At 40.2% G+C, this 13,299-nt stretch overlaps 1 protein-coding gene across 1 annotated transcript in view; it reads left to right on the forward strand.

The window, feature by feature from the left end:
- Positions 1 to 3,563: 3,563 nt before the first annotated feature.
- Positions 3,564 to 13,299, forward strand: part of LOC117210228 — a 165,070-nt gene continuing 155,334 nt past the window's right edge. Inside the window, exon 1 of the mRNA XM_033453032.1 lies at positions 3,564 to 4,025. The gene's annotated coding sequence lies outside the window, so the exon portion shown is untranslated. The remainder of the gene's footprint in view (positions 4,026 to 13,299) is intronic.

Consider the following 13,299-nt stretch of genomic DNA (forward strand, 5'->3'; position numbering starts at 1 on the left):
CACACGAAACGAATCAACGACCAGAATTGCACGCGCAACCTTCGCAATCGCGAAGATCATCGCGTCACCGTTAAAACCGGCAATTATTCCCCGGTACAAATTTTACGCGTGCATGAAGCAACAGCGGCAGCCAAGCCTCCGCGGAATCATTCACGGTAACCTCTCACTCTCTCCCTCTCCCACGCGTGTTCGTGGCATGGGACCGTAACGGTGGAACGGAGAAAGGAGAAAATCGTGAAAATCTCGCGCGAGTGAAACAGAGACGGACGCACGTGCGGGGCAGAAGGTGCGTCCGAGAAAGAGTGGAAGGTACGATCGGGAACGGCGATCCTTTCTTTCTCCTCTCCTTCTCCCTCTGTCTTCTGGTTTCTCTCTCGTCGGTTCACCTGAGAATCGGGGAATGTCCTCGTGGCGAGAGCAGTCGTCAGTGTCTCGGTAGACCTCCATCTGGAGCCAAGCTCTGTACAGGAAACGATCGACCGTGTTCGTTCGCGTGTCATTCAGTGTCACGTGTGACGTTGAACGTACGCTTGTCGGATACTGAAACGGAAACACGGTGCCGATGACACTGGGAATCCCGAAGGTAGACGAGAAATCACGGTGATCGTAGCCTCCGTCGTCGTCTGCGACGTCTTCCGGTCCCGCGTGTTTCCGATTCGATTTGCCTGCACGGCGATTCGATTGCCTCGCGCCGCCAACGTTTCACCGTAGTCCGGAAATCTTGCCACGAGAAACATCTTGCCAGTGGTATGTGCGACGCGAAGATTTAGAGGAACGGCGTCGAAATGTAAATAGCTGTAATGAGAGAATTCCGGCAGCGCAGCTTCGATCGTTCGACTCACGCGGAGCGCGACTTGTGATTTTTGAAGAGGAGTTGGGATAGGTGATTGTTGGAAAAGTGGTATTAACTGGATAGTTCGTGCGGTGATTTGTTTTTCTTCCTTTTTTTTTTTTTTTTTTTCGAGGAGATTGCTTTTTCAAATTGCCGGGCGGATAAATATCTTTATTGGCGTGTGTATGCGCGTGCGTGCGCGCGTATGTTCGAGTACGATCGACGTCGATGCTACGATGTTCTACGATTCTTGTCTTTGCAATTAAAAATGATATTGCATCTTGGAGGAGTTTAGACATATAGTACACACGTAAAATCGACGGCCTTGATATCCTTCGTGTGCTTTTCATTAGTATGAAATCGGTATATGTACATGTCACGTAAAATCATGGGAATATTCCAAATTTACTTCTTCTTTGAGAACAAAGACTCTATGAAGACTCACTTAAAAAATTTCTTTCGTTCGACGCATAACATCATCCGCTTATAGTGCCAACTGTTCCATCCTTCGTGCAATCGTAAATTTTCCATCGTTCTACACTTTGTGTAACCATAAATTCCCCATCGTTATTGTAAAACGTAAACCGAAGCACGTAAACCACCTGTTCTTCGACACTTTTCTCGATGATCTTTCGACCAACTTTAAACCAACGGCGATTAAACGGCGAGAAAGACGCGCGATGCTAAACGTAGGCCGTCACGACCAATTGATGACGGGCATTGTGCCGCTAATAGTCAGTTCGTTGGATGTTAAACGAGGCATAACTCTTTCCCCGCTATCCTGATGACACTGCATCAACACCACGGACTCAGCCGTTGGATCGCAGCGTAACGCGACCACGAAGGAAATTGTTCGAAATGACGGTGGACTGAAAACCTCGACCGCGGTTCGCGATTTGCGTGCAATTTAATCGAACGATTCAACTGAATTAGACGCGCCGGATGATCGTTGCGGGGGCGCGATGTACGTAGCTGTAATCGGCGGGAAATAATTTGTTTGGTCAAGCACCAGTTACGCGAAATCTGATTGGCTGCAGATGATCGATTGGTTTACAGGCCACGCGGAGGAATTAGGCTGGTTATCGTTGCTAATCGTTCGACCGTGATTTCCATCGTGCGGTTCAATGGAAGGCGAACGATGCTGCTTGGCAAAAATTGACCACGTTGTTTGATCGTGTAAAACGAATATTTTATCGCAACAGATGAAATCTTCGTAATTAAATCCGTTTAAATCAGTGTTTAACCGTTGGGTAATCGATCGATGTTGTTTCGCTTGTCTGCTAATCGTGTCTTCAATTACGCCTCGTATGGCAACGCAATATTGCGAATTTTATTCCGGTGCAATCGGCGTTGATTTTTTCTTTGGTAACCAATTAAGGTAATTTCCGATAAAATCATACTCGAAGTAATTGTAATACACGAAACGTACACGAAGCATATTATATCGATACGTATAAAGATTAAAATCTCGAATAAATCGTTCGTTCGGATTACAATACGGTGAAACATGCTCCGGCGCGGGAAACTGACGCGGTTTTCTTCGATAAATCCGAGAGAGGTTGTGCAAGAACATTCGCGCCGGTTGTTCGTTTCCAGTTCGAGTCGCTGGCTACCAGTTTTCGCGCTCACCTTTAAGATCTGGGCCAGCAAAAATCGGGGACTTTGTCGGCTCACGACAGGAGTGGCTGCACGATGTTACACGACATAACGTATCGCGAGAAGCACGAAAGAGGCGGAAATCTTCGTGGGATGAAGGAGACTCCGATTCCTCTTTGATACTAGGATTTCCCCTCCGTTTGCAAATCCACTCTTGCGTGCGGTTTAAATCCGCGGAAATCTTCTGCGGCAATTCCTTCCGGGGCAAGGGACAACACGTTCCGATCGTGCGATTTTACGTTTCTCTCGTGATATCGAGGTATCCGATCATCTTAAAATAGGATATTTTTACGCAGTGAGCATCTTTCTCAAGTTTAATTGCATTTTATTTGTATATTCTTACTTCGTTTCACGTAGGTTGCGTAATACGTTGCGAATTTTACGTTACTCTTATTTCTTCTTATGCAAATTATATGATATTTCATCGTGATATATACGTCCTGAATGCACAATCCTAGGATACCGAAGCTTCTTCTTCTGGTCATTGAATTTTTCAAAGTATTATTCCAAAGAATTATTTTCTATTCTATAGATTTTCTATTTTCAAAGTTTCGTTAAACTCTACTTGTTTACCCCGTCGTGAACCTTCCGTACATTTTTATGGAAAATATACTATATATCACGGGATAAATAATCGAGAATTTCAATCTCGAAGCTTCTTCTGGTCACTCTTTTTCGACGTATCCAAGTTCGTTTGTATTCTGCAAATATATCTTGAAAATTATATTGAATTCTATTTGTTATCTTCTATATGCGTAGTTTTACGTAATCTTTTATATACCCCTTTTGATGTAAAATACAATACATCAAAATATCATGAAAATGTGATACAATACACATTTCCATGTACAGTTATCGTACGGTTTATCATTATACTGCTATACAACGATACGTAACGTTAAAAATACTCCATACTCGCGACTTTTCGAACGACTATTCGTAAAATACACAAAAGACATTATAGGCGTATCGTATTACAGAAAACACGACGCTACGTGCGTTCTAACTGAATTTTGACTGCGCGTTAACCCAGGCGCGTCCCCTAGAGGTCGTTTCGATCATCGATTCCACAGCGTTAGATCACTTGTTGTCAGTCGTCGCGTGTTCTCGAAAACATTTCTGCGTCAGCGCCTTACTTTCTAACACGAAACGTCGAAATGTTTCCAAATCGTCGCACGAATATCCTATGACCTCGAGCGTCTTTGTTCGCTCGTTGGAATCGCGTACGCCTCGATCGAAGCTTCCAGTCGCGTGTCAACGGCGTTTGCCAGCGAATCTTTCGAACCGTTCCGTGTTTTCAGTGTGTCGTTTCGGTGTGTTGCAGCTGAAAGAAGTGTCGCACGAAGTCGACAAATTTTAAGTAGCATTTCCAGTGCCGCAGGTGCAAAACAATCTTATGTGTTACATGCTGTGTAAGCGAAACGGTTGAGAGAAAGAGAGAGAGAGAGAGAGAGAGAGAGAGAGAGTGAGTGAGTGAGAAGAAAGAAGCGGAGGAGAACGCCGGGGGAGGAATTCCTTTAGCCAGCTCGAAGAAACGGTGAGTCAAACAGCATGATAAAGTTTAATGGCTCTTGCAACCGGAACTTTTGATGCACGACCGTACTGCAAGTGCTGTTATAGTTTTCGAGATGGTAGTTTCGTGACGTCACCGAATCCTTTATCGTCTATCAGTTTCGTTATCGTGATTAGACCGCGGATTTTTATGCAAATCTGTGCGTTGGAGAATATTATTAAAAGGGCAAACGCTCGGCAGAAAACTGTTTTATCTATCGTGTATTATACACCGCTATACTCTGTGGATATTTTATATATTTCTCATGTTATATACAATTTTGTATTTTTAAATTTCCTATAAATGTATAAAAATCCGTGGTGGATTAAATCATGATGGATGGTTGACGAACGAGCTACACCAGTCAGTTTCGTATCGTGAAAAAGTTTTAGCTTTACCGTCACCGTATAGCGGATTTAAGTTTTAAAACGGAATATACACTGGGACCTCCTATAACGCGCAACTTTATTTTTACGTTTCGCGTTATACACGAATTCCGGGTTATAGGCCATAACGCGGATACCGAAATAAATTCTTTGAATTAACGTAACTAATGCTGCATAGAAATAGCTGTCGCACGTAATACATAATTGATTCTATCTCTTTCGTTACAGTGTCTGTTCGTATTAACATACATTGGAATATGTAATTACGTGTAATCATTCGTTCTCGATAATAATAATCGCGTAGAAATAATTCGTTCGAAATGCCAAGTTTAATGGGAAGAATAGAATATAAAAAATGATATGAAAATAATCAAAATAACAAAGCCCAAAGTAAAGTTACCGTTGAATAATACAAAAATTACGAAATCAATTAATTTTATTTAACTTTCGTACACTGTACGCGCTAAACTATGGACAAGCTTTTCTTAATGAAAAGCACGCGAAACTGAAAACAAATGTTTCTACGTTAAATAAACGATCTAATGCATCCGTTTTCGCGTAGAATCTTAATTTTATTGCTTATTCGTTGACAGGAATATATTCTTTAGGAACCAAACGACCAATCCAGATAGAGTCGATTAGTTTGAATTTCATATTACTCGAATGACTAAATTGACCAGTTATAAGTAGGTAATTGTAAGTATAAGTTTTTCTCGATAATCGAAAACGATAAGGAGTCGAGCAGACAACCCGACAAGTAATTAAATAAGCGGAGAATTATTTCCGTTCGCTGGAAAGTAACTTTCTGCGGCAGTGGAACTGTATTTGATAATTTTGATATACGAACCGTACGAGGTGGAAAATTAATAAGGGGCGCTGGAAACCTGGTGATATATAATACGTGGAGTTTCGTTTCGTTTCGAAGTAGCTTGACGGAAATTTACAAACGTAATTACGTTTTGGAACTTTATTTAATTCGCTCGTACGCTTGAACCATTTTTAACGTTTTATCCATAACAGGAGAAATTGAATTTCGCGTTTGGTTCGTTAATACCAGAAGAATGCCAGAATAAAGTCAGTTGTATTTTCTTATATAAGGTTCGTTCATTTATTCTAATATTTCGTTTCTAGTTAGTCACAGGTTACTCGCCAAACACGTTTCGCTTATTCCTCCTGTAGGACTAGTTTACAATCTAACACTTGCTCCAAAATGTTGTCGGAAATATTGAAATTTTTACGCTTTTCCTCGCCAACAAGTTATTGCTTCCATCACGTAAAGGTACTCTCGGGAGCTATGCAGTTTCCGTTGAAATTATGATTTCATATACTATCCGTAATAGTAGGAATATTTCAAATGTATAAAGTTACTCTTCCTTGGTACTGCTTCTTGCATGTGTACGTTGAAACAACACCGGCGCGTCGCGTAACAAGAAAGAAGATGGTTCCTTTTGTCAAGCTAAAGCGACGCGACACGATAAATTTTCATTGGGTTGTGTCCCCGTTCTCGAAGAATAAATCTGAGAAACAAATGAACGCACGTGTTTGCACATATGTATGCGCTCGCATGAAATCCTATATGATAAAAGTTAGCTGTCGGTTGTAGCAACAAGTATTAATAGTATTTATTTCATTTAGAATTTTATTTCCTTATAGACTAAGAGTTGAAAGATCTTTTTACTAAACGTTTCAGAGTTACAATAATATTTGTTGTTCTATTGGGCTGGCAACTAATCGCGGATTTACCACCTAATGACAAAATCCGCAATCACTTAGTTTCCAAACCAATAATTGACAAAGTTCGTTCTAAAGTTACGTAATACGCATAATAAAATAAGAAAGAAAATACAAAGCGAAGGTTTATCTGAATTTAAAATTTAGTTAACATTATCGTGTACATATTTCTTGCCATTTTGATGTTCGTAAATCACGATTTTCATAAATCACGCGTTTTCTATGAAAATGAACGAACAAAATTCACTTAACCCGATACTTATTTACTCAAACCATAACCGAGAGAAGTCTCTGTAATAAAAGACACTCGAACGTACGAACTGCTTTTATTTCCGTTTTCATTTCCACCGAAGAAGTGGATTCCATACTGAGAAAAACCTTGTACAGAGATGCTTCGCGTTAGCATAATTAATCCACATTTTTACCGCTAAAGTTCTCAAGTGCCCTTCGTAATTTAAAAACCTGATCCAAACAAATCTTCGTCCGAGCCCTATTTTTCAGTCGTGTTCGCTAAAATACGAATCTGCATAAATATCCGTATGTTAGTAGCGACGAGCACGAAAAACTTGTGTATGTCGAGTGGGTGCTGAGGCGAAAAGTTTGAACAAGCAACTGAAAAACGTGATAATAAATCGATCAGTTACAATCCTACTTTTCTAGAGAGCGATCCCGGTTTACTTCGCATTTTTGCCAACACATCAAAAAGCTAGAATCCAAGCGGAATCGCGTTTCGCTCTAATTTGAATATTTTATGTATTTGCACGTGTTACGCGTATTCTGCGCAGCTTCGCGTTTCCAAATTTTCCTTCGAACATATATAAAAATCGAACGAAACGTAGAATCCAGACAGAAATTTCTTCCACTCTTCTTTGGATATTTCATGTATCTTCGTATATTACTCGTATGCTGCGCAGCTTCCTTTCTCCAATTGTTACGTTTCCCGTGAATGTATAAAAATTCACGGTCTAATCATGACGAATATAAACCGGAAGCAGGATACGGGGCGCGAATCGACGAGGCCAGATGCCAATGAACGAATTTACCGAACATTTGCCTGCTAATTCACCTATGCAAGCCGTGTAATCCGGTTATGTTGTTGAAACCGCAGGAATGTGCGGCTACGTACCTGTGCGGCTAATAGTACCTCTCCTATCCTACGTGTATATACACGCGTGCACGCGTCTATGCGTATGTGTATACGGCCAAGTTTCGTACGTACGTCAGTCGCGTGGCCGGTATGCGCGGCTCGACCACGGACAAAAGGGTGAGAAAGAAAGGAACTGGGTCAATGTGATTTCGCGAACTCTTTCCCTAGGCGCGATCGCAATTTAACTTCTACGACCGCGTGCTCTATGTTGTTCGTTGTGTTTTACGAACCATCGTTACGCCATTTCCAGCTCTTTTGCTCGACGCGACGTTTACGCGAAAACAAGCCCTTTAATCGGTTTAACTCGAACGATTTTGAGCGACAAACAAATTGGTGGGATTTATCGCGTTTAATTACAAGCGTTCTCGCCTTCTGTTTGTTTCCAGTTGAATATTTGATACCGGCAAAGATTTTTGTTCTTCTAGTTTGATCACTTTCACTCGGTGGCAATATTTTGCCCCTTGTTTCAGCGACGTACACGCTGCAAGAACTTGAATTCCAACTGGTCTCGATATCGTCTTTCTTCGCGGATAGAACGTGTCTGCCTACGCGAAATCATATTGAACGGGTTAGATTAGTACGAACAGGAACAGTCATATAACGTTTACCTTCTATTTACGTAAAAGAGGAAGAAGACGAACGCGAGCTGGAACTTAATTGCAACTGGTTGATGGTCAGTTGCAAGAAAATCTCAACTTTGTATGTACAAGCTTTATCGTACGTACGTAGAAAGTAGTGTATATAAAAAAATGCTGTATAGGATAAAAGCGTATGCGAAGATTGGCTACTGCAATTGTATATCCTGCAAAAACAAAGAAAATTCTTGCTCCTTTCTAATCCATTCTTGTGTAATCGCTATATTTTTCACTTTTCCATAACGACGATCGCAAGTTAGTTTTACTCCTCGTGACTTCTGACGATACTTACTATTGGAACGATAAAAGCATAAATAGTAATACGACGATATAATCAATTTATTTAATTTATGCTCCATACAGGATGGAAAATACGATTATTACGATCGGAAGAAATTTTGTATAATACGAATCAAGCGAAACGATCGTTTTCGCGTTTGTCGTGTAACAATTTAAATTTATTCAGTACGTAATCATTGCGGGATACTTTAATAGAGAAAATACTTAGAATATCATTAGTAAACGTAACTTTAAATTAACCGAACTTAATACTGCCGATCGTCACTCAGCCGATGAGTATCGCGATTTACATCGCGGTTTCGCGGATGAATTAAATTTTCATTCAAGGGGTGAAAATCGTGAATGGGGTGGTCCGAGGTAGAAAAAAATCGGGAATAGGGTGCAACGAAATGCCATGGCTCGACTCGATTATCGATTCCGCATCCCCTCGAACTCTCCGTTACGTGTTCCGCAATCGAATTGGCCGGTTTGCCGGGGCTTGCCGAACGTTTGCCCGCCAATTTACTTAGGCACGACGTGCGTGAACCTGCGACAACCTCGTTAACGTTATCGGGTACACGGTAACGTGCAAATGCGCCGCGATTATCGTCGAGTGCAAATTGCGCCGCTTGGCCTATCCCCGAGGTTCAAATTTTCCCGTTTCACATCCTCGATGTAACAGGTTCCGCGAAATTAAGAAAAAATTCGGAATTGGCTAAATACGATAGTTTCTTTGGTATCGATTCAGAAAGTTGGAAGGTTTTTGTGAAATATAAGATCTTGGTAATAACATCAGCGTTTACAGTATGCAGAGGATTTCCGTTTTACGATATTTTAAGGGAAAATATTTTCGTTCTATAGATTATATTTTATTTAAATCGGATACAGAGAATCTAAAGTTTGACGTTGAATGGCTGACGGTTTATTTACGTTTCCACGTATATCGCGATAAATTATTATTTTTGAGTAAATAATACATCAATCGCGAGATTATTTATCATACTATATATTCCTGTTGATAAACGTTTTTGAATAATATTTTAACGAGTAATTAAACGAGGCTCCATATATATATATATATATATATATATTAATTATTCGAGTCGAATAATTAAAAGGATACGAAAAATACTTCTGCGATTCGTTGTATCAGATTACGCACAGTAGAAGCGACTGCTCGTTTGGTAGGGTCCGTTTCCAAGAATTTATGAAATATGTTACTTTCCCAGACAGACAAAAGTTGGCGAACTGTCGGGATAACTTCATCCCATAAGGACGGAGTACGTGTGAGTTTAGGTACGAAAATGGAAAGCTAACGTCATGGCAAGTAACATAATCTAAAAGAAGAGTCAGAGAGAAAAAAGAAGAACGTAGTGGAAGAGAAAGCTTAGAACGGACGGTACATTGAGCGTTGGATCGTCAGAAATTGATCATCGAACGCCTAATTCTATCGCGAATTGCTCGCTAGAATTGCATTAGTGTTCGCTATCGTGTTAAGAGCTTTTCGCTAAGCGAGAATAGGGGAGAAAGTCTTTCTGACGTTATCCTCTTGGAAGTTTCGAAAAGCATATGCGTCATGTAATTCCAAGACACTTGCCAGCCGCGGAGTAATCGTCGAGTGAAATCTCGAGTGGAAGTGAAATCATAGTAACGTAATCAATCATATGGTGATTAATTAAGTCGCCTAGTTTATCATTAAGATTTGTAGTTCCTGTTAGGTTTCCCTGCGCGACGCAGAAACCATTTCGAATATCATGTTGATTTCGAATTGATATCAACATAGCGACGTGTCAACGATTATAGCAATTAGCTAGCATTTTATCGTGAATTCCGGAATAATATTTAACGGGACATAAATATCAGAGGTTTGTGGGTCGAGTTTCGAGCAACAGTCCGGCACGATTGTTAATTTCCGGCTTGAACGTCGTATCGCGATTATCCTTGGGTGCAAATTGCGCCCAATCTCTTGATACCTCGAAACGGACTTTACAGTTCTCTGACGTCTTAATGGCCTTGGCTGGCGCTCGTAGCTTCGCTACAGATTTAAACAGTCTCCCTTTGGGAACGAAGTTAACTTCTAGTTTAACTGCGGTCGCGAATCTCGTGTTTTGTTTTCTTCGCGGCCGGAACTTCGTTGGACTAGGTCCGAACGAAATTAAGAGAACGCTCGCGGCTTTGCAGCGTGGCGACCAGCGGATCGAGTAGCTTAACTTTAAATCACGAACGTAAAATCATGTTCGATCTCGCGGTTTGTAATAACACGGAGTCGAACTGTGGAATTGTACATTACGGATAGTTGATTATTTGTCAAGTCTGAATCACAAGCGTTTTGACTTTTAAACAATTTGTTATGTCAAATCGAAAAATCTTTGTTTCTTTTCAAATCGTTCAATTTTGCTAACTAATCGTTTCTTTTAAGTCGCGTTATCGACACGCAGTGGGGAATTATATAGTTAATAGAAGCATGAATTAATAATCGTAAAATACAATGGTATCTCTATTTAAAAAATTGAAATCTACTATGCTAAATCAAAAATACCAAATACGAAATCCGATCATGCGCGAGATAAATAAATTCGATATTTGAATTGGCAAACGACTTATGATTCACCATATAGCACACCACCACCATATTATCTCGTAATATCCAGTGAAAGGATAATAAGTTGAGAATAATATTGCAGAGATAAAAAGGTGGAAAGTAATTTTCTTTGAGCGAAAAAAGCTTACCGATGTAATTAAACGATTCGACACTTAACCGATAGAGATGAAACGGTGTATAATAATATTTAAATATAATTTACGCGACATTCGTACGACAATAATTAGCGTAGAAGTGAAACATTCTGAAATTAGATCGCAATTCGCTTAGCAACGAAATACCGGTATTTATGTCGCTGTACATATTGCATCGCGTGCTTTTCCCTGCATCGATGTAATAAATTGAATCTCGATTCCGATTGTTTGCCCCGTTGTTAAATATTTACAAAGCCCCGACGCGCTTACCGTGTATGTTTTTTCCTGCAATTTGTTCCCAAGCAAACAGAATCGGCGAACGTACGTTCATCAAAATTGCATAAATTTTATCGCAACTGACTAACCGGTGCACCGTCGTTTTTTTTTTTTACAAATTATCAACGTATCGACAACCGTAATCTTCGATTCGGCATATTCGTTGCGTAAAAATGTAAAAAAGCGAAGGGTCGTATCGATCGCCGTTATTTGGGAACATTTCGTTAATTTCGCAATATCGCGGTTACTCTTGTCAGATACTTGATTTCGATATTCGTTGAACGGTGATCGATTTGACGTGTGAATTTATATTGCATCTCGTTTGCAATGGGTAGATCTGTAGGGCTGAATTGGTTCAAATAAGTTGCTCGATAGAGTGGAGTGCCAGTTGTTCAAATATCGATTATTGGATGTTTGATTCGATTAAATGTCGAGTGCCGGTTCGATTACTCCCAATTATTTATACGATAAACTGTCCTGTCTGCGCTATCGTTAACTTATTCCTCGCCAGGTTAACCTTAAGATTCTATCAACCAATAAATCTAACGCTAAGTTTCATTAATCTTGTATCAAATGTCGAGTAAACATTAGGATATTAAAGTTTCATCCATGTTCTACATTGCATTCAAGTTCTGTTGACCGTCAGTCAATCTCTTCGACGTAATACAATAATTTCTCTAGTTGAACATTTCTCACTTTCGTACGTGTCGTTTTATTTCTCTTACAAACGAATTACGTATATCGTATTTCTATTCTTAAGAACTGAAATCTTAGCCAAGATCGATCTATTTTTATCAACTTGGTATTCCGCGATTATAAAAAATTATAGTCAAGACAGCACTCGGTTAACGCGCGAGGAAACATTTATATGAAATTGTCCGGCTAATTAACATTTCGCTAGTCACGAATCGCGAAGGATTTTACTCACGAATCGCAGAACATGTCCTCGGAGTTGGATCAGAATTCCCGTAATCTCAGCATCCTTATTTGCATACCGTCTTATGTCAGCCAATCTGGCGCAACAAATACTATAATTCTCGTTACCGCGATACTCGTCCCATTTCCGACACCGCAAGTGCGACAGCAAACAGTTTGAAACGGAACCAGTTGAAACGACTGAGGAAGTGGAGGTCGTGCGTTAAACCGCGAAACGTCGCGGAATAATTGTCATTGCGGTTTCGCGCTTGTCATCGAACCCGTCATTATATCGCGTTCCACGTTGTTTCGCGGGCACAGCGGATCCTGTCATTTTCTCCACGCCATCGTCGCCCCTTTCCACTCTTTTCTCTGCCCCTTCTGATTTATCCTTCGTCACGTCCATTATCGTTTCTCGCGACTCGTCTTTAATAAAGCGACACCAGAAGGGTTCTCGAGGTTCGAGCATAAATTTTCGAGCCATTCCTAAATGTAGAACGTTATTTCCCCGTTCTGCGATCTATTCGAGGACGCAGATGCTGTCCATTTCTAACGGAAACCCTCTTTCCCCCACTTTTAAGTCGATACGGAACTTCTGTGTTTCCTTGTATAATATATAGGGTCAGTGAAGAGCTCGTCGTATTTGTCGACTAAACGTTAAAGAGGAAATATCGTAGTGGCGCTGGAAGAAGGAAGAAGTACGAAGAATAAGGATTTCCGAGGACTACGAGAAATATTACCGTGAGGAAGTAAATAAGTCACAATTATATCGTTATCATTGTCAATCACAGCATAATTTTTTTTTAATATTCTGGGCTTATAAAATTTGTTTAGAGTAGATTGGTCTTTTAGTCGAAAGGTACTAAAGTTTAATCGAATTTTAACGAAAAGATAGTTATACTTTTCTTTATTTTGAATTAATTAATAGACGAATAAAAGACAGTGTAGATAATAAATAATGAAATTCGTAGTCACGCGGAGATCGAGATTGGTATTTTATTTAAGGAACAACTCGGCGAAGGTGAACAAAGTTTCCGTCTTAACTCGATCTATTCAGGTGAAGATGCTTTAGGCGAAGAATAATGTTCGAAAATTGACGATTATTTTCGTCAAAAAAAAACACCCCACCGAGCGAGTTGAACATTTTTTGTCGA

The sequence above is a fragment of the Bombus bifarius genome, unplaced genomic scaffold (assembly GCF_011952205.1).
Source record: "Bombus bifarius isolate JDL3187 unplaced genomic scaffold, Bbif_JDL3187 scf7180000008199, whole genome shotgun sequence".
Classification (NCBI taxonomy): Eukaryota; Metazoa; Arthropoda; class Insecta; order Hymenoptera; family Apidae; genus Bombus; species Bombus bifarius.